At 38.1% G+C, this 20,710-nt stretch overlaps 1 protein-coding gene and 1 long non-coding RNA gene across 19 annotated transcripts in view; both read right to left on the bottom strand.

Moving 5' to 3' along the window:
* MKLN1 (muskelin 1) overlaps positions 1–20,710 on the bottom strand; it is a 312,981-nt gene that overhangs the window by 261,333 nt on the left and 30,938 nt on the right. The gene's annotated exons all lie outside the window — the stretch shown is intronic.
* LOC138923831 (uncharacterized) lies at positions 11,517–14,013 on the bottom strand. The gene is made up of 2 exons (XR_011437995.1): positions 13,540–14,013; positions 11,517–12,870 (listed from the first exon to the last, which is right to left on the bottom strand). It is a non-coding gene; the product is annotated as an uncharacterized lncRNA (long non-coding RNA).

Below are 20,710 nucleotides of genomic sequence, written 5' to 3'. Positions count from 1 at the left end.
GAAAAAAATGGAGACACTAAGACATAAAGTAAGTTGTCTTACTCTAGGAATTAGCTTTTAGAGATTTCTGATTCCCTGTTTAATACTCTGGGTCCGAATAACATGAAAGTAAAAATAACTAGAGAACTGATGACTTGTTTCTGGTAAGTATTGTCATGTCTCACTGAAAATTTTAAATTTCGGTATTTTCAATTAATTCATGAAAGCTATGCAAGCCTATTTTTTTCCAAGTTCAATCATAGAGTGTCAACTGCAGGAGTTATATACAGGGTATATATTGAAGCGTTTTGTTGACAGAACGAATCCAGACCAGTTTTGAACTCCATTGATGAACAAATTTATGATACTCTTTTCAAGGGGCATAAAAAGAGGAATCTCTTTGTCAGAATTAACCAATCCAGAACAGTTTTCTTTCAAAAACTGTTTTAAATTCATTTTCTTTTTAAAACTTTTTGTTATGGGAGGTTTAAATATACCAAAAGGTAGAAAGAATAATAAAAATGTACCCAACTTCCACCTTTATGAACCGTCATCCAGCTTCAACATATGGCCAATCTTGTAAAGCCTCATTTTTAATCGATATTAGTAGCCAGTAAAATTAAACTCACATTATACGCCAAAAAACTTTAATGTTCAAATCTAGCATGTTTCTTTATATATTTTTTCCTAAAATAATTTTATTTTCATCAGACACTTTTCTTTCTCACTCTTAAATCTCTCCCACTTCTCCTCTGAGGCCAGCCCCTTTCATGGTCAATGCTGGAGGAAAAGTACTTAAGAAGAAGAGGAAGAGGCAGATTTTAAATTTATTAATTTTTCTCTTCCTATGACACCATGCCTTCCTCCCTTTGCCTAAAATGCGGCAGGAAAATAGTGGTATTGAGAAGCAAGGCGTTTCCAACAACAGAACTGAATCTTTGTCCATTTGCCCCAACAATACAGCAAGTGGCAGAATGAGAGAATGACCCACTCTATTCTTGATAAGAAAGGGAGAGAGAGCCCCAGTGACAAATATTACAACCCAAATGTTTCAAGGTGGGGAGTTTCTTGTATGTAATTGGTTATTTATTCAATTTATTTTCTATATATACAAATTAAAAATTTTTCAGAGTACAAATAGTTTGCTGTATAGAATGATTACTTTAAGGTTTATCAATACCAGTTTGTAGCCAAATCATACCCATAGGTGACCTAAAATAATAATAATTTTTTAAAAAGTAATAAATTAGATTGGTGTGGTTGAGTAGAAGTTATATGGCTTTAACAAAACTTTGGTTTTTTCTTTCCTATTGTTCTCCATGGTAAAAACAGCAAAATTCCTACCTAGATGGTAACACTTGTACCATTCGCTTAATTTCAGGATCCTTGATTGCTCTTGGGAACAAGTATACTGCTGTGGCATGAAGTGGAAGGTATAATTTGGAGCCAGATGAGAGAAAAAAGGCTCCTTTCAGAAGTAATATATTCATATAAATTCTAAAGTATCAAAAAAAGCTTAATAATTTCACCAAGTAATCTAAAGCTAAATTTCATATGCAAGTTCCTCACAGAACTATAACAAACTTTGTGGAACTCAAGCCCACCATGGAAAAAGGTTTCAAAACCTCTTTTAAAACAAGTGCGTTAGGGATAGCAAGCCACAAAGGGTAACAGAGTGTTACTCATTGTCGTATTTGCTTTATCACCCGTGATAACTTGTTTTGCATTCAGAAAAGACTTAGAGAAATGTAAGGACGAATACTTATCATGATTCATTCCCATGTGGACTTTTAGAGTCCAAGATGATAGCCTTCCTTTTTCCTTCAACAGCCAGGCTCTGAAAGGAATCTAGAGAGCGCAGCACACAGGAGTGGCCCTCAGTCAAAACGGGGCTCATTTCCAGCTCCGCATAAGTGCGTCTACACGTGACGTTGAAGGGAGTGAGCAAAATAAATCTCCTTAAATATTACGTGGTGCCAATGACCCTACCTCACTATTGAAGAAATAAACTGCATTTCTTCCTCAGCGTATTCACACGGAATCTCTGAGATACAGGGATATGGTTATTCAGTCAGAAAAAGCATTTGTTTATTTAAGAGAAGTGAGCGCTTCATAGGAAAACTTTCAACTTAACAGAGGGGGAAAATAACTTTTAAAAAGAATCAAGCCAGTCAACCTAAGGAAAAGGGGGGAAAAGGAAACAACAATGAAGTATAATAAGTAATAAAAATAAAAAGGAAAGAATAAAAATAAATATATCAGCTACTGCTAAAAAGTTGAATGAGTCCAATTTCCCTTTCAAAGGACAAACTTTCAGATGGGGCTTAAAAAAAACAAAATTAAGCTATGTATAAGAAACTCACTTCAAATAAAGTGACAAAGAAAGGTTGAAAATAAGTGGTTGGGCAGATATATGTCAGGCAAATCCAAAAGCAGGAGTGGCAATACTAATATCGAATTCAAGGACAGAAGCATAAAATAGGAAGAGGGTGCAATGATTAAAGGCACTGTGGCAGAGACTGCTGATACCTATGTAATGTCTATTCCTCCTCACCCTTGCTAACAAAACCTCAATTTAATTTGGCACAGCAATGTGTCCAGATAAAAACAATTTTCCCTTCCTCTTTTACAATTGGAGGTAGAGTATAAGTTGTAAGCAGAGGTTAGTGGGTGGGGCTTGTTGAAGTCTAATTCATCTGGAAGCTACTCCTTTCTGAACGTGTTTTTCCTCCTTCTTGACTGGAATATGTATGTGGTGGCTGGAGATGCAGCAGCCATCTTGCAACCACGACTTGTAGAATGGGCACCACATACTAAATTTGGCAGAGCAGAAAGACAAACGGACCTTGCATTCCAGATGACCATGGAGCCACTATATCAGCCCTGAACTTCTCACCATCAGGTATCTTTTATGTTTGAGAAAAATACATTTTTATTTAAGCCATTATTATTTGGGTATCATTTTATATGCAGCCAGCTCAATTTCCTGTGGTATAGATACAAACACAAAAAAATATAATAGTCAGCTAGTATGCACTAAAAAACATAGCACAAAATTTTTAAAAACCAAAACCACTAGAAAGACAAGCAGAATTTGATGAAATGATAACCACAGTAGTAGATTTTAATATACCTCTTTCAGAATTTGATAAAATATGAAATTAAAAATGAGCAAGAATATAAAAGACTATAATGATACCCATAAGCTTATTATACACGCATGCATATGTGAGTATATGTGTGTAATTAGTATATAGCATAAAAAACATAAATTTATACCTTACGTAAAAAGAATATACAATCTTTGTATACGTGTATGGAATATTTACAAAATCAATGGTGTACTTGGCCATAAAAGATAAAAGCATATTGTGGTGTATGGTATAGACGAAAAGTGCTAGAACCAGACAGCCTGTTCTACAGCTTGCTGGCAGCGTGACCTTGGGCAAGTTACTTAACCTTCCTGAGCTTTGTTTATCTACAGAGTAGGGATCATAACAGCTGGAAATTTTATCTGTTATTATAATTATTATCCCTCCCAGCCTAGCATTCTCCAGCTTGATGTCCATTCACCTACACAAAGCTGCGAGCGCCACATGGAAGTAACTTTAGGTAGAGGTGCCAAGCCATCGGTTGGCCATCACTGTTTCACATTGGGAGGGTCAGGCCAGGATAGAAGGTTAACATTTCTCTGATTGGCCTCAACTGAACAGTGAACACAACACTGTCTAGCACAGAATTCAAGAACGCCAAAAGAATGTTAAATGGATGAATTGTTACTTGCAGGAAAAGAAACCGGCACCATGTTTCCAGTTATTCTTCATTTCACACAACAACTAGCTGTTTCCGTTGGCTGGCACAGTGGATGGGGAACACTATTGAGTAAACTCTACTGAAGAAGGATGAATGTGGGCCAGTGAATTTTTTTGACACAGTCCAAGCTTTATTTTTGCTTATTTCTGGCGAGCTAATATGAGGGATGTTAGGAAACAATTGACAAAAACTTTTAATAAGGCTTAAAGGACAAGAAGTCTCTATAGCCCCTCAAAATATAAACTTTTTGTACAAACAAGGATCATCTGTGACCTAAGACAGAACCTCTAAATTTAGTTGTTGGTTAGAAAAAGAAAAAAACACATAAATCTTTTTTTTTTTCCTGAAGAAAATTCAGCCTGGGGTAACATCTGTGCCAGTCTTCCTCTATTTTGTATGTGGGTTGCCACCTCAGCATGGCCACCAATGAGTGGTGTAGGTCCGCCCACAGGAACCAAACCAGGCCTGCCAAAGAGGGGTGTGCCAAACTTAACCACAATGCCATGGGGCTGGCCTCCTATGTAAATCTTTTTTTAAAAAAATTCATAAAATAAAACATTTTTAATAACACAAAAGCAAAATATTAAAGTATTTTAAAACAGTTAATGAAAAGATAGTATTTTCATGAGCAAGTACTTTAATAAATGAAAATGTATGACTATTTAAGAAAACTATTAATTATATATTTTAATAATTATCTCATATAAGTAGATTATAAATATATAGGCTGTAAGTATCCACAATATTTATATAGTTTAATAAAATTAAATTTAATAAAAATATTAGATATATAAAAACTTAAATGTTTATTCTCGAACTTGGGCGAAAAACAGAAGTGAATTAAAGACGGTAAGTTCTCCAAGTCATTTTAGGTCACAAACCATAGAGAAACTGATGTCAACTTGGAATGAATGGGGTATTTGTTCCTTTGCTTTCGGGAATCTGTAATAGCATCAGCAGAGTGATATTTATGTTTTTGCATAGTTTTGTAAGATTCATCTCAAAAACACTGATGAACAAATAGATAAACTAAGGGTGGTTATTATTATTATTATGTTCCAAAATATTTCCTCTCTAGCTATTCCTAATTTCTCTCAGAATTATCTTAGTGTATCAATTCTTCACCAATTTCTATTCCTTCCTCTCTTTAAAAAGTTTTGTGTCATTGCAAAATCAGCTCCCAACTTTCTGCTGAGAATGATCCTCTCGCTCTCCTCTGCAGTCATAAATATCCTTTCTCAGCCTCTGCTTAAGCTGTTGTCATTCATAGAAGCTCCCTCTTCTTTCCATGTGTAGGAGAACATCAAGCTCAGGAAGAAGTGTTTCCCAGCTTTGAGATTTCAGACTTCCTCAGATGAAATTAAAACAATGTACTGTTTCCCAGATGAAGATTCATATAGGGTACCCACTTATCAGGCAGAAAGGCAGACTGGGAACAAGAGACAAAGAGAGACTGAAACAGAGAGGAGAGAGGCAGAGACCACATTTCCCCTGTCTGAATTGTACCAGAAGCCGAGATTCTGTACTTCTTCTGTAACTGTTGATTAGTAATGCTATCAGGACTATGTGAATTATTTTAATTTAATTTGGCAGATAGTAGTACATATTTACTGGATTGAGTTGATAGAATCAGTGTTAAGAACTACATTAAACTGATCAGAAGATTTTTTTTTCGGATCTAGAAGATTATTTTTTTAAGGATCATTTTTTTATTCCAAAGACTGCCTTCCTAAAATTTGTATGAGTGTATCTAACCACGTAAGGCACAGGATCATCTTGCATTCTGCTTTCTCCCGACACGTGGAGGTCAGTTGCCTCATGCTGCCCTCATCCTTGTGATGGGAAGAGGTGCCACAAAGTAATTGTAAAGAATAAAGAAGGATTAAGAACAGAGCAGGGGTTCTGAGGAAAACGCAACACATGAAATCAGGAATCTTTCTTTCCACGGAATTTGTACAGCTTTTTTGAATCTTTCTTGTCCCCTGCTATTTGTTTTCCCCTCACCAGGCAGGGAAATTCAGTTTTGCCTCTTAAGAATTCCATCTGCCTCTCTGAAAAAGGACAGACAGAGTGGAGGGGGCTGGTGGGGGGAAAGATGGAGATTAAAAGTCTCCAAAGTCTGAGGAAGAAGGAAAGTGAAAACTGAAAACTAAATGCCATTGTCGGTTTCTTCCGCAGACATCACTTCTCGTTATAAGATAATTTGCAGTAGATGAAGACCATGTTTGTCAGAATCTAACTCACATCATCATTCTGGGATTCTGATGTGACCCTTTTCCACTTTTTGGTCAATAAAGAAATTCATCTCACCCAGAATCCAATCATTTAAAATGAGTCACAATGCATGACTCAAGATTCAACCAGCTACAGTATTTTTCCTCATATTAGATTTAATGTTTCCTGCAAAATTGCTTGTAGGAGTGTTACTTCTCCAGTCCCAGGTAGTTATAGATTTTTGTTACACTGTGTCTGTTGTGTGAGTGTGTGTGTATATGAATAAAATATGATGTGTACACATATAGTCTTTGAATAATGCTATAATTATAAACGTAAGTTTAAAGAAAATATTGATTTCTCCAATTCAACCAAGGAAAGGACAAATTAAAACAAATACCATATTAAGAATATATCTGATTTTCACTTTTAAAATCAAGTAATTTTTACCCAACTTTTGCAAACTTGACTCAGTCATTTCTGATATGCTGGGGATCGAAATCTCCCTCCTACATTTGAATTATTCATCATAGATGTCAAACGTTACACAAAGATTTACGGGGAGTGTGATACTGTGGATCAAGTATGTGTGGCTGCTCCCCAACTGCATTTGACAGCAGTTCTGTCTTTCAGTGGTTCCTGAAAAGTCTAACCACATGTTTGCCTAAGTCAGAGGCTTTCTTGCTGGAGTTCCTACAGGAGACATTTCCATGGGCTTTCATGGTATGCAAGATAGGTCAATTTGAAATCATATCATCCAACTTTGCTGGGTCTTCAAGTATGCTCACTAATAAATTAATCCTTGTGCAGCTAGATTAACCAACCCTGAACCAAATCCTTCAAAGGCTCTTCATTGCTTCTGCTCAAAGAAGAAAGGCTCACACTCCGAGGTCTTGCATTCACAGCCTTTCTCCACCAACCCCAATCTACACTCCTACTATATCCTTTCTGTGCTGGTCCACTCATCCACTCCCTGTTCCCCAAACACACCCTGTACCTTTGGCCTTCGAGTATTGCCTCAAGCTGTTCTCACCTAGAATGTCTTCTTTTTGCCCGACAAACCCAAGCCTACTCATTCTTTTTGTAAATTTTGTATTTTTTAATTATACAAAATAATGCACGACTACATTCTCTTTGGAAAAATATTCAAACAATATAGAAGATATATAGTAAAAACTGAAAGTCCCTATGAATTCTAGCCCTTCGCTCCCCTCTTCCACCACCTGTTGACTGCATTCACCTTCTCCCAATTTACTAGGTACCTTCCAGCTCTTTCTTTCTGCATTTAATATACACATACAGTTTTTGTTTATTTCATTTTTAGGTTAAACTATACACTTTGTTCCATGGCTAGTTTCCTCCTCTTCAAGGCCTATGTGAAATTTCCTCTCTCCCCTGAATCCCCCCTCACTACTTTAGCATCCTTCCTCCTCCTGCATTACCCTGTCTTAGACTTCTAACTCTTGACGTCCATGGCACTCTATTGGCTTCTCGTCCATCTCTTTATGACCCTGGGTTCTTGGACTCTTAGGACTGGAATGTAAAGTCTTTGAGGGAAGGAACTTATCTTTATCTTTTTGTGGTGTTTAGAACTGTATTATGCACAAAGTAGATATTCAAAACTATTTTACCAAGTAAGTGAACTCCAGGTTCCCCATTTCCTGATCTAAAGTGGGAAAGCTCCTCTTAAATGGTGAGAAAAATTTAAATGTACCCTAATGAAGTATTTAGAGTTTTCATAGCCTCTCCTAAGAATTCTCCCAATCTCTTCTACATAACAGGCTGGCAGATTTCTACAAATCAAGTGAGAAGAGCAGCAACTTTGTGAGAAATCAGAGACCCCAGGAGAAGCTGTTCTTCTCTGACCTCTCAGACCAAGGACAGCTCCACCAGTTAAATACTCTCAGGGCTGAAAATATTCTTACAGTGAAGGGACGATTACAGCACAGGCTGATGGGGAAAAGGGTTGTGAGGGAAGCACAGACTATTCCAAGAAAAACATACTCTCTCAGACTTTCTAGATCTAAAATTTCAACTCTCACTGAACGACTTCGCCAGTGGAATTGATCACTGGCGTAACAGCCACAGCAATTCGAAAACCTTTCACTTTTCCTTTTAACATAAAAATTATAAAGTCGAACTTGACATTCCCTTTAAAAAAGTTATTTTCTCAGATCACAGAGAAGGCAAAACAACCAATGTTACATATCTTGTGTTTAATTTTAAATACTGTCTCTTGAATAATTTACTTACTACTTCTTTGCCTCAGTTTATCTATCTATAAAATGAGTGTAACAATAGTGCCTATTTTTTTGGATTCTGAACATTAAATTGAAATAATCAAGTGCAGTATGTAGCAAAGTCTGACTCATAGCAAGTTTCCAAAAATGTTAGCTACGATGAGGACGATCATGTTATGGCTTCTCATGTCTATGTCAGGAGCTGAAAGAGTTTTCTTTCTTTTTTTTTTTTACAAACATATCTTTTTTTTAAAGATTGGCACCTGAGCTAACAACTGTTGCCAATCTTCATTTTTTTTCATTCTTCTCCCCAAAGTCCCCAGTACATAGTTGTATATTCTAGTTGTGAGTGCCTCTGGTTGTGCTATGTGGGAAGCCGCCTCAGTGTGGCCTGACAAGTGGTACCATGTCCACGCCCAGGATCCGAACTGGGGAAACTCTGGGACGCAGAAGCAGAGTGTGCGAACTTAACCACTCGGCTACAGGGCTGGCCCCTGAAAGGGTTTTCTACAAAGGACTTTAGCCAAAGAAGGCATACAAGAAAGAACACTGTTGAGCTGTTATAGTGGTGAACACTATGAGCAACATTTCTTGGAAAATTCTATTCAATTCCTTCAATCTCATTACAACGAATTTGCTTAGAATCTTTATTAAGCTATTGCTTGAAATAAATGGGCTATTAAATGGAAAAATCTCTTTTTGTTAGAAATTTCCTCCAAATTAGTATTAGTCATAACTGGATTTTATATTCCTTTTGACATCTTACATGTCTTCTATAATAGTCTCAATTATTAAGTGCAAATAACCAATGGAAAGGACCTAACTTAATATTTAATAAGTAAGGGTTTTGTTTTATAAAAAAAGTTGCTGTTGGACCTAAGGGGGAGCTTTTAAATCCTTCAATTAGACCATTAATCAAAACAGATAAAATTAGGGGCTGGCCCTGTGGCTGAGTGGTTAAGTTCTCACGCTCCACTTTGGTGGCCTGGGGTTCGCCAGTTTGGATCCTGGGCGTGGAGCTATGCACCACTCATCAAGCCGTGCTGTGGTGGCATCCCACATAGAGGAACCAGAATGACTTACAACTAGGATACACAACTATGTACTGGAGCTTTGGGGAGAAAAAAAAAGAGGAAGATTGGCAACAGATGTTAGTTCAGGGCCAATCTTCCTCACACACACACAACATTATTTTAGTTAATAACTACATACTTAGCTACTGCAGATAATCAAAATGGTTAAAATACTTCAAATTGCTAATTTTAGGGTCTCAAATAGTTATTGAAACACTCTAGACATACACAGGAAAAATCCAAAGCAATGAGCTAGTAAATTCTGATGCAAAGACAAGTGGTATCAATTGAGAATTTCAGGTCAAATTATTTGGTATTCAACTATTTACTTCACTTGAGCAACATCTATATAATAAATCAGCTTAGGTTATCTTAATAGTTACTGTGTGTTCGTGAATGTACAGGCTCAGGGCATAGGATCTGAGGTCAGAAAGATAAGGGTTTAAATTCCAACTTGGTAACCTCCCTGGTAAGTGAACTTGGGCAAATTGTTTAACCTCTCCAAGCCTCGGTTTCCTCATCCCTAAAATGTGGGTAACACCTATTTTGCTGGCTTGTACGGATAAAATGAGGTACTATATAGAACGAGCTTAACTGACACTTAGTAGATAGACATTGGATTCTTTCTTTTTTTATTAACCACTTCAGTTTCTAAGCTGTGATAATAAACAAGTAAATACATAATATATCAGATGGTGATAAGCACAGTGGAAAAGAGCAAAGTGGGAACCCTAAGGGTCTACCAATGGGGGAAGAGGTAGCTAAAATAAGAGAAAATGAAAAAATAGGGGGAGACATGGACAAGGTGGCTTAGCCTCAGTCCATGCTTGTAAATATTTTAAGACCCATGGGGCAAGCTGTGCTCTTTCCGCCTTCCTCGTTTCATGATTGTGACCATCATAATCAGGACACAGCCTGAATTTATGCAGGCAAGTAGAGAAGAGGAAGGAGTCAGGAACGAGGAGGTGGGGGAGCTGAGGCTTGGGGGACTAATGGAGGACTAACGTGCTGTAGGACCAGCCATGGCTGTCGGGTGGCCCTCTGTCCTGAAGGGGGGTTCCACTGGCCAGGCTACTTCCATTTCCCATTGGTACCCGACAATGCAGTCTAGAGGGTAAGTGGAGTTGTAGAAGCAGTTTCTTTTGATTATTAAAAATATACATTATTTTAAACATAAAATAACCACATTACAGAAAGCAGATAACCTAAATACAGAAAATTTGAAGGATTTAGAAAAAATAAACCACCTATAATCCCATTAGCCTAATGCATTTAACATCAGCATTTGGGTTAATTTCCTCCTAGTCTTTTCTCCTATGCATATTTAAAGATAACTGAAATCATACTGTCCACACAATTGTGAATCCTGTGCTTTTAAATACGACATGGTCTCAAAAGCATTTCCCTTGTTGCTAACCAAGTTTTCATAATTAACCTTTTAACATGTGAACAGTATATCATTGAGTAAATGAACAATAATTTACTTAACTATCTCCTTATATTGTTAGATGTTTAGAATCTTTCCAATTTTTTATTATAAATATCACATCAATATACCTTTTCCTGCATATTTTAGATTATCTTCTTAGAATTGATTTTCAGAATTTTCAAAATATAAAATGTTCCAGTTCATCAACATTTTATGACTCTTCGTGTTTACTGCCAAATTGCTTTTCAAAGGGATTATATCAATGTACAGTCCCAAGAATGGTGTGTGAGAGTGACAAACCTCACTGCACCCTTGAAAACATTGGATAATTACATTATTAATTTTTTTTTACAGCTTCAATTTCCAGGCTGTGATAATAAACAAGTAAGTACATAGTATGTCAGATGATGAAAAGATGTTCACAATGGCGGACAGTAAAGTGGGGAGAGGGGAAAGTGACAAGGGGGGTTGGTGGTTGCTGTTTTTACGTAGGATGACCAGGAAAGGCCCTTCTTAAAAGGTGGCACTTCAGTAAGAGCTGAAGAAAGTGAGGCAGTGAGGTGTGAGCATTGTCTGAGGAAAGAGGGTTTCAGGCAGAAAAAACACCAAGATAGACCCTGAGGCAGATTTAAGATGGGCAGTCTTTGAGAAACAGCAAGGGGGCCAGGTTGCTCCCATCCATTGGGAAGATGGGGGCATGGAAGGAGATAAGATCAAAGGGAAAGCAGGCAGCCAGGACATGGAAGGCTTTATCGGTCATTGTAAGGATTTTTCTTTTATTTTGAGTAGGACGGGAAGGTATTAAAGGGTTTTGGAAAGAGAAGAGTCAAGAACTGATTGTGTTTCATGTGATTAGCTGATGTGTTCAGAACAGACTAAATATGCTCAAAACCAAACTCAGTGTCTTTCCTGGCAAACCTCCTACCTTCTCAGCATCTCCATTCTCTGAATCATCAGTATTCAAAATCTCAGTCATCTTTTGCATCTCAGAACTAATCAACACCAAACCCTGTCAATTCTCCCTCCAAAATGTCTCTTGTATCTGCCTTGTCTATCCATTCCCATTGTCCAAACCTTACCATAACGATTTTCTAAATGATCTCCCAGCCTTCTATCTTTCTGCTCTCCACTCATACCACTCAGTGCTGTCAGCAGTCATCCAAGCAAAGTGGATTATTCGTGGGTCTGCTCTTTATCTTTGCTGCCTCCACCCCAACAATAAGGTCAAAATTCTTTGGAATGAAATTCAAGCTCTACCACAATCTGATTCTAATCTAGGGGTCAAAACTTATCTCCCATTATTACTTAGAATTAACTGTGCCTTCCTGTCTAACAAGTTTCCTGAACCAGCTCTGCACTTTCTTACCGTATACCTTTGCTCACATTGTCTCCCCTTCCTTGAACCTTCTGTTGAAAACACTCTTCAGCCCCACCCAGAAATCCTGCCCATACTTCTTGGACCACCCCAAACATCACTTTCTTCACGAAGTCATCCTCAAGCTCCCTGGCTGGAGTTAAGCTCATTTCCTTTTGTGCGCCCATAAATTCTACTCCATTACCCACACATTCTGTACCATATTACACCATGGTTTTGTGAATATGTTCTTTTGTTACTAAGCGATAAGTTCCTTAAGGATCCATATCTTATTTGTCTTTGTATCTCCGACATCACTTACTATAATGCCTTGAACATAGTAGGTGTCTAATAAATGTTTGTGGAACTTAAATTCCCCAAGGCTTTGTTGCTAATTTATTGTTGAAACACAACTAGAATTCGGGTCATCTGATTCCCAGCTCCATATACCTTTCCCAATACCATCCTATCTTTCTGACTTCTTCTTTCTATAGTTCATTGTCTTCTCATCTGAAGAACATTTGAAACCACTAAGGAATTTTAAGGAAGGATGACTAAACAAAAAACAAATGCTGGAATTTATTTTCCATGTAGCTATTTAAACCAAAGTGAACCTAATTTAAGGGCACTAAATTTTGACTCTGAATTAAAAAATAAGAATAAAAAAACATCGTGCATACACACCTAGAGACTTTTTAGCTTCTTATATTTTGATTTTTGAGCAGCACTTAAACTTTTAGGAGTCAGGTTGCCACGTTTCTTGGTATGCTGTAAATTTGTAGTGGGGGGGAAAGAAAAAAGTGTGTGTGATTTTGCTTAACAACTGTCAGCAACATTTCTAGCCCCTAAGAATATGAGAGGGTTTAAAATTTGGCATGAGAGCCTGAGGCAAACAATAATTCCCAATTATCTCAATCCTTCCTATCTTGGAAAAACAGCTCAAGGAACTAGTGTCCTAACCTGGGCTTCCCCTTTGGTCGTTGAAATTAAATCGGTCAATTATACACATGATACATGTTATACATAAGTACATGTAAAATGAGAATAAAATTAAGTCATAGTATTTAAAATATAGTAATAGCTAGGATTAATATGCACATATGAGAATTCTTTTAGAGTGACGAACACTGATGTCTCAGGAAAAGAAAGACATGACTGAGTCAAAACATGTATTTTACAGAATGGTTTAAGGAAGTAAGGAGAAAAAAAGAAGTGGAATGACTCTTTTTCTCCTAAATAGTTCTGCCTTCTTCTCCCTGTTGCAACTTAAAAGAGGGCAGCATTGCTATGAAGAATGTCCCATTGAGGTTTTCACAAACTCAAATGAAATGGGATGAAATTAAAGCCTTACATTTTACAGGAAAAAAGGACAAAACCGAAGCACTAATTCCTCTCACTCTCCTCGCTCCCCCTCTGAGTGTTACAGCAGCGACTGACCTGTGAATCTGACGTGAATCGTAGGACAGGATCACAGGCGTGAAAGTGACTTCTGAAGTAGTTTCGTCTACTTTCTATCCCTGGCGAGTGAGCTCCAAACCGTTACAAACAATGAGTTAGTATTTAAGAAACTCCCCCATAGGCAATTTTCCCCAACTACAACCTAAATTCTACCTTACAGAATGACATGGACAATTTTTCCTGTACTCTACAATGAAGACGTGAAAGCAGCTTTTTGCCATAGCTAATGATCGTAACCATTTCTGCATCACGTGGGTTATATTTCCGGACTATGGGAAGACAGTATGGAATAAGGGGTAAGAATTTGGGCTTGGAGACAGATCTGTGCTTAAGCCACAGCTGTATGATCACAGGCAATTTACTTAAGTTCTCTAAGCCTCAATTTCCTCACCCATAATGTGGGGATGATAATACCATCCAGCTGATCAAATTACTCGAAGAATAGTCTAGAACAAGTGCTGTCCAATGGAAATATAATGCAAGCTGCAAATGTGAGTCAAATATATAATTTAAAATTTTCTAGTAATCCCATTAAGAAAAGCATAAAGAAACAGGTGAAATGAATTTTAGTAATATGTTTTACTTATATTGAAAATATCATTTCAACATATAAAAAATATTAATGAGATATTTTACATTCTCTTTTTTGTACTAAGCCCTTGAAATCCCATGTGTGTTTTATACATATGGCTTATCTCGACTCAAAGTAACCACATTTCAAGCATGGGTGGCCGGTGGCTAGCATATTGAAGAGTACATGTCTAGAAAAAAGGCTGTAAAGCATTTAGCATTTTGCTAGGCATGTAGTGAATGCTAAAAAGTTGGGGTTTCCATTATCAGTAATATTATTCTTAGAGAACTGTGTAATCTTCTCAAAGCCTTCGATTCCCCAGACTGGCTCTGTCTGTGGTACTCTTAGGGGTACCTGGAGAGACTGGGTTGCTCAAGCCAAAGCCCTCCAGTTACTTCAAGGTCAACTTCCTCATGGTCACTCTCCATCTAACTGATAGAGGGGGTCACAAAAAGTAGGATCTACACAGATGATATATCCATTTAGTGCCAATGACCTTCAGGTACTGACACATTAAACCCAAAGAAGTAGGCACCATCACTAATCTGCCACATTCTCAAATACATAGGACAGCACAGGGCATTTGCTAAAACAACCGCTTGTTCCTATATTTTTCCCCTTAGAAGTAGCAAGGTGCTATGCAATACTCTGTGCTCAAAAGATGATTTGATAAGTTAAACATAGTCACCGTAAGACTCAGCAATTCCACTAGGTGTGCACAAGAGAATTATAAAACATGTGTTCACGCAAAAACCTGTACACAAATGTACACAGCAACATTATTCATAATAGCCAAGAAGGTGAAACAGCCTAAATGTTCATCAACTGATGAATGGATAAACAAAATATTCATACAATGGAATATTATTCAGCCATAAAAAGGAATAAAAGGCTAATACATACTACAACCACAGGTGAACCTTGAAAACATTATGCTAGGCAAAAGAAGCTAGTCATAAAAGGCCACATATTGTTGGGGCTGGCCCCGTGGCCGAGTGGTTAAGTTCGCGTGCTCCGCTGCAGGCGGCCCAGTGTTTCGTTGGTTCGAATCCTGGGCGCGGACATGGCACTGCTCATCAAACCACGCTGAGGCAGCGTCCCACATGCCACAACTAGAAGGACCCACAATGAAGAATATACAACTATGTACTGGGGGGCTTTGGGGAGAAAAAGGAAAAATAAAATCTTTAAAAAAAAAAAAAGGCCACATATTGTATAAACTCCACTTATATGAAATGTCCATAATGGGCAAGTCCATAGAGAGAGAAAATAGATTAATGGCTTCCAGAGGGTGGGGGGAGGGGAAGAATTGAGAGTGACTGCTAACAGGTGTGGAATTTCTTTCTGGGGTGATGGGAATGTTCTGGAATTAGACAATGGTTGTAAAATGTTGTGAATATACTAAAAACCACTGGATTGTAAAAAAAAACAACACACAATACTCGATTTGTTGTCCTAGGGCAGCACGATCAGAAACAAGTACTGCCAGAGTCCCAGAATGGAGAAGTATATGTAAGCTTTTAAAAATAGAAGAGATCACCCATGCCCAAAATATTATTTGATAGGCTATCATTAACTAAAGCATACATAATATCAAATCTTTGTCTCCTTCCCATAAATTACAACTGATTTACATTTTAACATTAAGCATATTATCTACTAAGAGGGCACGAACCTGAAGGACACACACACATACACATATACATAAACATAAATGCATGCAAATGCGTTTGAAGTTTCTGAAAGAAACCCATCGTTGCTCTGTTCAAGGCCCTCCAGGCTCCCATCCCTCTCTTGGGATGGCCCCACGTCTCAAGTGCCTCCTGCCTACTGTGTGGCAGCAGAGTGCAGCAGGTAAGGCGTGCGCTCGGGAGCCAGACAGCCTGTGTTAAAGCCCAGGTCTCACTACTCACTAACTTTGCTCTTTGGGCAACTTTCCTAACTCTTCTGTGCCTCAGTTTCCCTTTACAACGGGGGCAATAAGAGTGCCTGGGCTTGTTGCAAGGATTAACAGAATTAGTGTACATAAGGTGCTCAGAGGAATGCCTGGCCTGTGGTGGATACTTTATAAGCGTTTTATAAATAAATATTTAAAACCCTGTCCCCACAGCAGGCCAACCTTGCTTGCACATGCTTTCCCTCTGTCTGGGACGCTCTTTCCCCACAGTGTCTCCTCCCTCTCCTCCTCCGGCACTTTGTTCAAATATCATCTCAGTGATCCTGATCACTCTACCTCCCTCCCTTGCTTGTTTCTGTTCCTAGCATTTATCACTTTCTAATATGCTAGGGGATAATTTGCTTATGGATCTTGTTTGTGGCCCACAACTCCTGTTAGAAGGCGGGGATCTTATCTGTCTCTTTGCCATTACCCCTAAGCTCCCAGGACAGTGGCTGCCGCAGAAAACACACTCCACCATGTTTTCTGAAGGAATGAAGAGACAGTGGTTACTTCTGGGCAGTGGCACTGGGGATCGGGACAAGAGTTTACCTTTCACTGAATAACATTTTGTACCATTTTATATTTGACCATGTGCTTATGTGCTTTTCATAACAACGAAAAGTGAGACATAAGACACTGGAAACACAAGAGTACGTGGACCTGAAGGAGAAGCTGGTAGCATAAAACAATAAGACTTCGGGCATGCATGACCAGTGGAGAATTCTAGAGGAAAGTGGGAGGATGCTCCTCCAGGCCACCTTTAGACTTTACCCCTGAGAAAAGGTGGAATGACACCTCAGAAATGGCACACAGCCCAAGCCTTGAAGCACACCATGTACACAAGTTAGCAAAAAGTCTTAATAGGATCCTTCAGATTGTGCAATAGGTGTCCTGTACCTATGAGTACAACGAGAAATTTTTCCATGGCAAAAGGCCTGTTTCCAGGCACAGTAAACAGAAGCATTTGCTGAGGGCCATTTGCCCACTTCCGCCACTGCAGCATGGCCAGGCAGGTGGCCATGGCGCACGGGATGCCTTAGGCAGGGACAGACGGTCTGTGTCCACGGCCTGCGAATAGGGGCCTTCCTTATTCCCTAACAGGCCCTCTGGAAACCTCATAAAGACTACACAATCCCACGTGAGAGCACTGGACTTCAAACGACTTGTTCTGTAAGCTTATCCCATCTAGTCTGGGGGTAAAACTCTGCTCTAAGTTGTCTTTGGGGTCCCCCCACCTCTCTTTTCCACGTCACCCTGTCTTCCCGCATGCTTTGCTACCCCTGCTCTCTCCTGTCAGGAGCAAAGCAGCTGATGAGTCGCCAGCCCCTTGGATAATGTATTACCCCTTCCTCGAGCTTTTGCATTTAAAAAGAGGTCAACAGGAAAGACAGAATGATGACGTTGTTGATAACAAAATAAATAATATTGAAGATGATGACAAGGATAGCTGATGATAGCGTTTATTTACTGAACATTTACTGGGTGCCAGGTTTCTAAAAATGGATACAATTTATCTTATTTAATCCTCCAACAATCCAATGAAGTAGATATCATTATACCCACGTCACAGATGAGGAATGAAAAGTCACATAATTAGTAAGCGGCAGATGAGGGTTTAGAAGAACCGTTTCTACAAATTTTTGCTCTAAGGAATTCCGTCATGTTCAAATGAATGGATTTCTAAGGTGGAATCTTTGACCCTGGAGGGAGCTGGGGAGAGTCAGACCACCAGCAACCCTCAAGAGCAATGAAATTGACCATCAAGACTTGAAACTTCAAACAATCCACTGTGTCTCTAACTGCCTAGTTTCAAACCCTGACTCCGACACTCATGATATTACCTGCGGGAAGTCACATAACTTGTCTGTGCTTGAAACTATTAGAATTCAGTGAGATAATGCCAACAAAGTGCTTGCAATAAGATGCGTGTATGGGGGCCGGCTCTGTGGATGAGTGGTTAAGGTCACGCGCTCCCCTGCGGCTGCCCAGGGTTCGGATCCTGGGCGCAGACATGGCACCATTCATCAGGCCACGTTGAGGCTGCGTCCCATATCCCACAACTAGAAGGACCTGCAACTAAGATATACAACTGTGTACAGGGGGGGTTTGGGGAGATAAAGCAGAAAAAAAAATAAATAAATAATAAAAAAATAAAAAAAGATGCGTGTATGTAAGCGTGTACGTACGTGTGTGTATGTATACATATACAGTATATTATAATTGCTATCAATCCCTACTAATCATCAGAATAATTTATTTCTAGATTCCAAATAACAGAGGTACCCTTTTACCTGATTTTATAATGTAGTTGCTGATCCATTTTCTATGGATTTTTTTAATTGAAAAGGTAGCATAACAACAGAATTTTGAAGAAAGATACCCCAAATCCCATTTCCCTAACACAACAATTATTTTTACTGTTGCAAATTGCCTCCAAGTTTTGCTAAGTCTGAGAAGCCACCTGGAGAGGACGCTATATTGAATCAGAGTTGGAGTTTTCTCTCACTCTGTCACTAGCTAGCTGTGGGATCTCAAAGAAGTGACACATCTACCCTTTGCCTTAGTTTCGGTGAATATAAAGTGAGGGGGTTAGACCAGATGATCTTTAAGAACCTCTAGCTCTAACAGTCTCTGATTTTGATCTATAATCTACTTTTTTTAAACTTTCTTGCATATTCATATGGAATGGTATATATAAAGTACATGTAAGCATTGTTTGCAAAGTTAGCTAGCTTTCTAGACTATGCCTGGAAATAAAGTTTCACATATAATGAGTTCTGCAAAGGTAGAAATCCCAGGAATTTCAGAAGTAGCTACCAAATTACCAAAAAGCTACAAAAATTAATATCTTAATACATTCACAATATATATGTTTGCAACTAAAGTGTTATCAATTCCAAGCACTAATTATAAGTAATACATTTAGTTTGATAAGGTCATTCTAATCTTTGTTGATATATAGTTATTCACTCATGATGTAAATATGAAAATGTTACATCAATGTAGTTTTTTCATGTGGTATTCCTAATTTTTAATGTTTCTCTACAAGAAAATCAAAGAGAAAAAAAAAGGAACGACTCTACCCGACTTCGATAAAATTGGCAGAAACATGTCAATGTAAATGTCTAAAATATCTATAAAAATTAGATGAAGCGGTCACTCTCCTTTGTAAGCTGGTGTAACCTTTCTGGAGTCTATTTGACAATACTAATCAAGATCTTAACTACATTCCTCCCCTCTGGCTGGGTAATTCCACTTACAGGAATTTGTACTAAAGAAATAATAAGGGGGCTGGCCCTGCGGCTGAGTGGTTACGTTCACGCACTCCGCTTTGGCGGCCCAGGGTTTCACTGGTTTGATTCCTGAGCACAGACATTGCACCACTCATCAGGCCACGCTCAGGCGGTGTCCCACACAGCAGAGCCAGAAGGACATACAACTAGAACGTACAACTATGTACTGGGGGCTTTGGAGAGGAGAAGAAGGGAAAAAAAAAAAGAAAAGGAAATTGGCAACAGATATTAGCTCAGGTGCCAATCTCTAAAAAAATAAAATAATAAGAAAAAGTACATAAATGCTTAGTTGCAGTATTATATATAACTGTAAAGAATTAGAAACAATTTAAATGTCCAGAAATAGAAGAATGGCTAAATAACTGATATTACACATGTATCAAATATATGTATGTGTGTAGACATTCTTTCTGCCTCAGCCAGATCATAATATAAATACCAAGGGTGCTTGTTGCTACTGGCTTAATCACTGTTTCTGGGTCTTTTCAGAGAACAAGGAGCTAGGAAATATGTCTATACATATACATATGCCTCATACGTTTATATCACTAACTTCCAATTCAAATTCAGAATTACAGGGTTTTTACCTAACTTCTTCTCTTTTATATCAATGTTAGTTTCCTCTCATGCTGAGAATCCTGATTCTCAAGGACACGGATCACAATAGAATTAGAATATCCCATAATTAATATTTGCTTGGTCCCTGTGACCCAGAAGAGCACTACCCACACCACCACCACCAGGACAGTTACCAAGAACTGTTAAAAAAGGTTTTTGCAGTTCTTTTTGTCCTTAGGGTATGTCCCACCAGGGATATGTAGTCAAATGACTGTGTGTTAAAGTTATTTAAAATAGTTCTCCATATCCCACAAATTGGAAATACGGTTAGGCTTTAAAAAAAATTAGAAATTGCATTTTTTAAAATTAATATTTTTATAATTCTGTAAAATATTTACATGAGTCCAAAGTCAAATCTACAAAATGAAATAAGTTCAAAGAAGTCTAGTTTCTAGCACCATCCCTCCTACTTCATTCCTTTCCTCCTTTTACAGGTAGCTATTATTTTGTGATATTTATCCTTCCATTGTTTGTGCTTTAATATAAGCAAACATTTATAAATATATACAGACATGTATATGTGTGTACGTATGTATACATGTGTGTGTCTATATATATGTAAATGTACATTTATATCCATTATACGTACATGTTGGCATCCTAGACTCATTTTTCTCCCTCTTGCTTTTGTAGTTATAAATATATCCTATTGATCAATGCATACAAGTATATCTAGAGAGTCCTAACTCCATCTCATAATTGCACAGAACTCCATTGTGTGGATGTACC

This window comes from Equus caballus, chromosome 4 (assembly GCF_041296265.1).
Source record: "Equus caballus isolate H_3958 breed thoroughbred chromosome 4, TB-T2T, whole genome shotgun sequence".
NCBI lineage: Eukaryota > Metazoa > Chordata > Mammalia > Perissodactyla > Equidae > Equus > Equus caballus.
The sequence above is the reverse complement of the archived record's forward strand: the minus strand, read 5'-3'. Positions and strand labels throughout refer to the sequence as shown.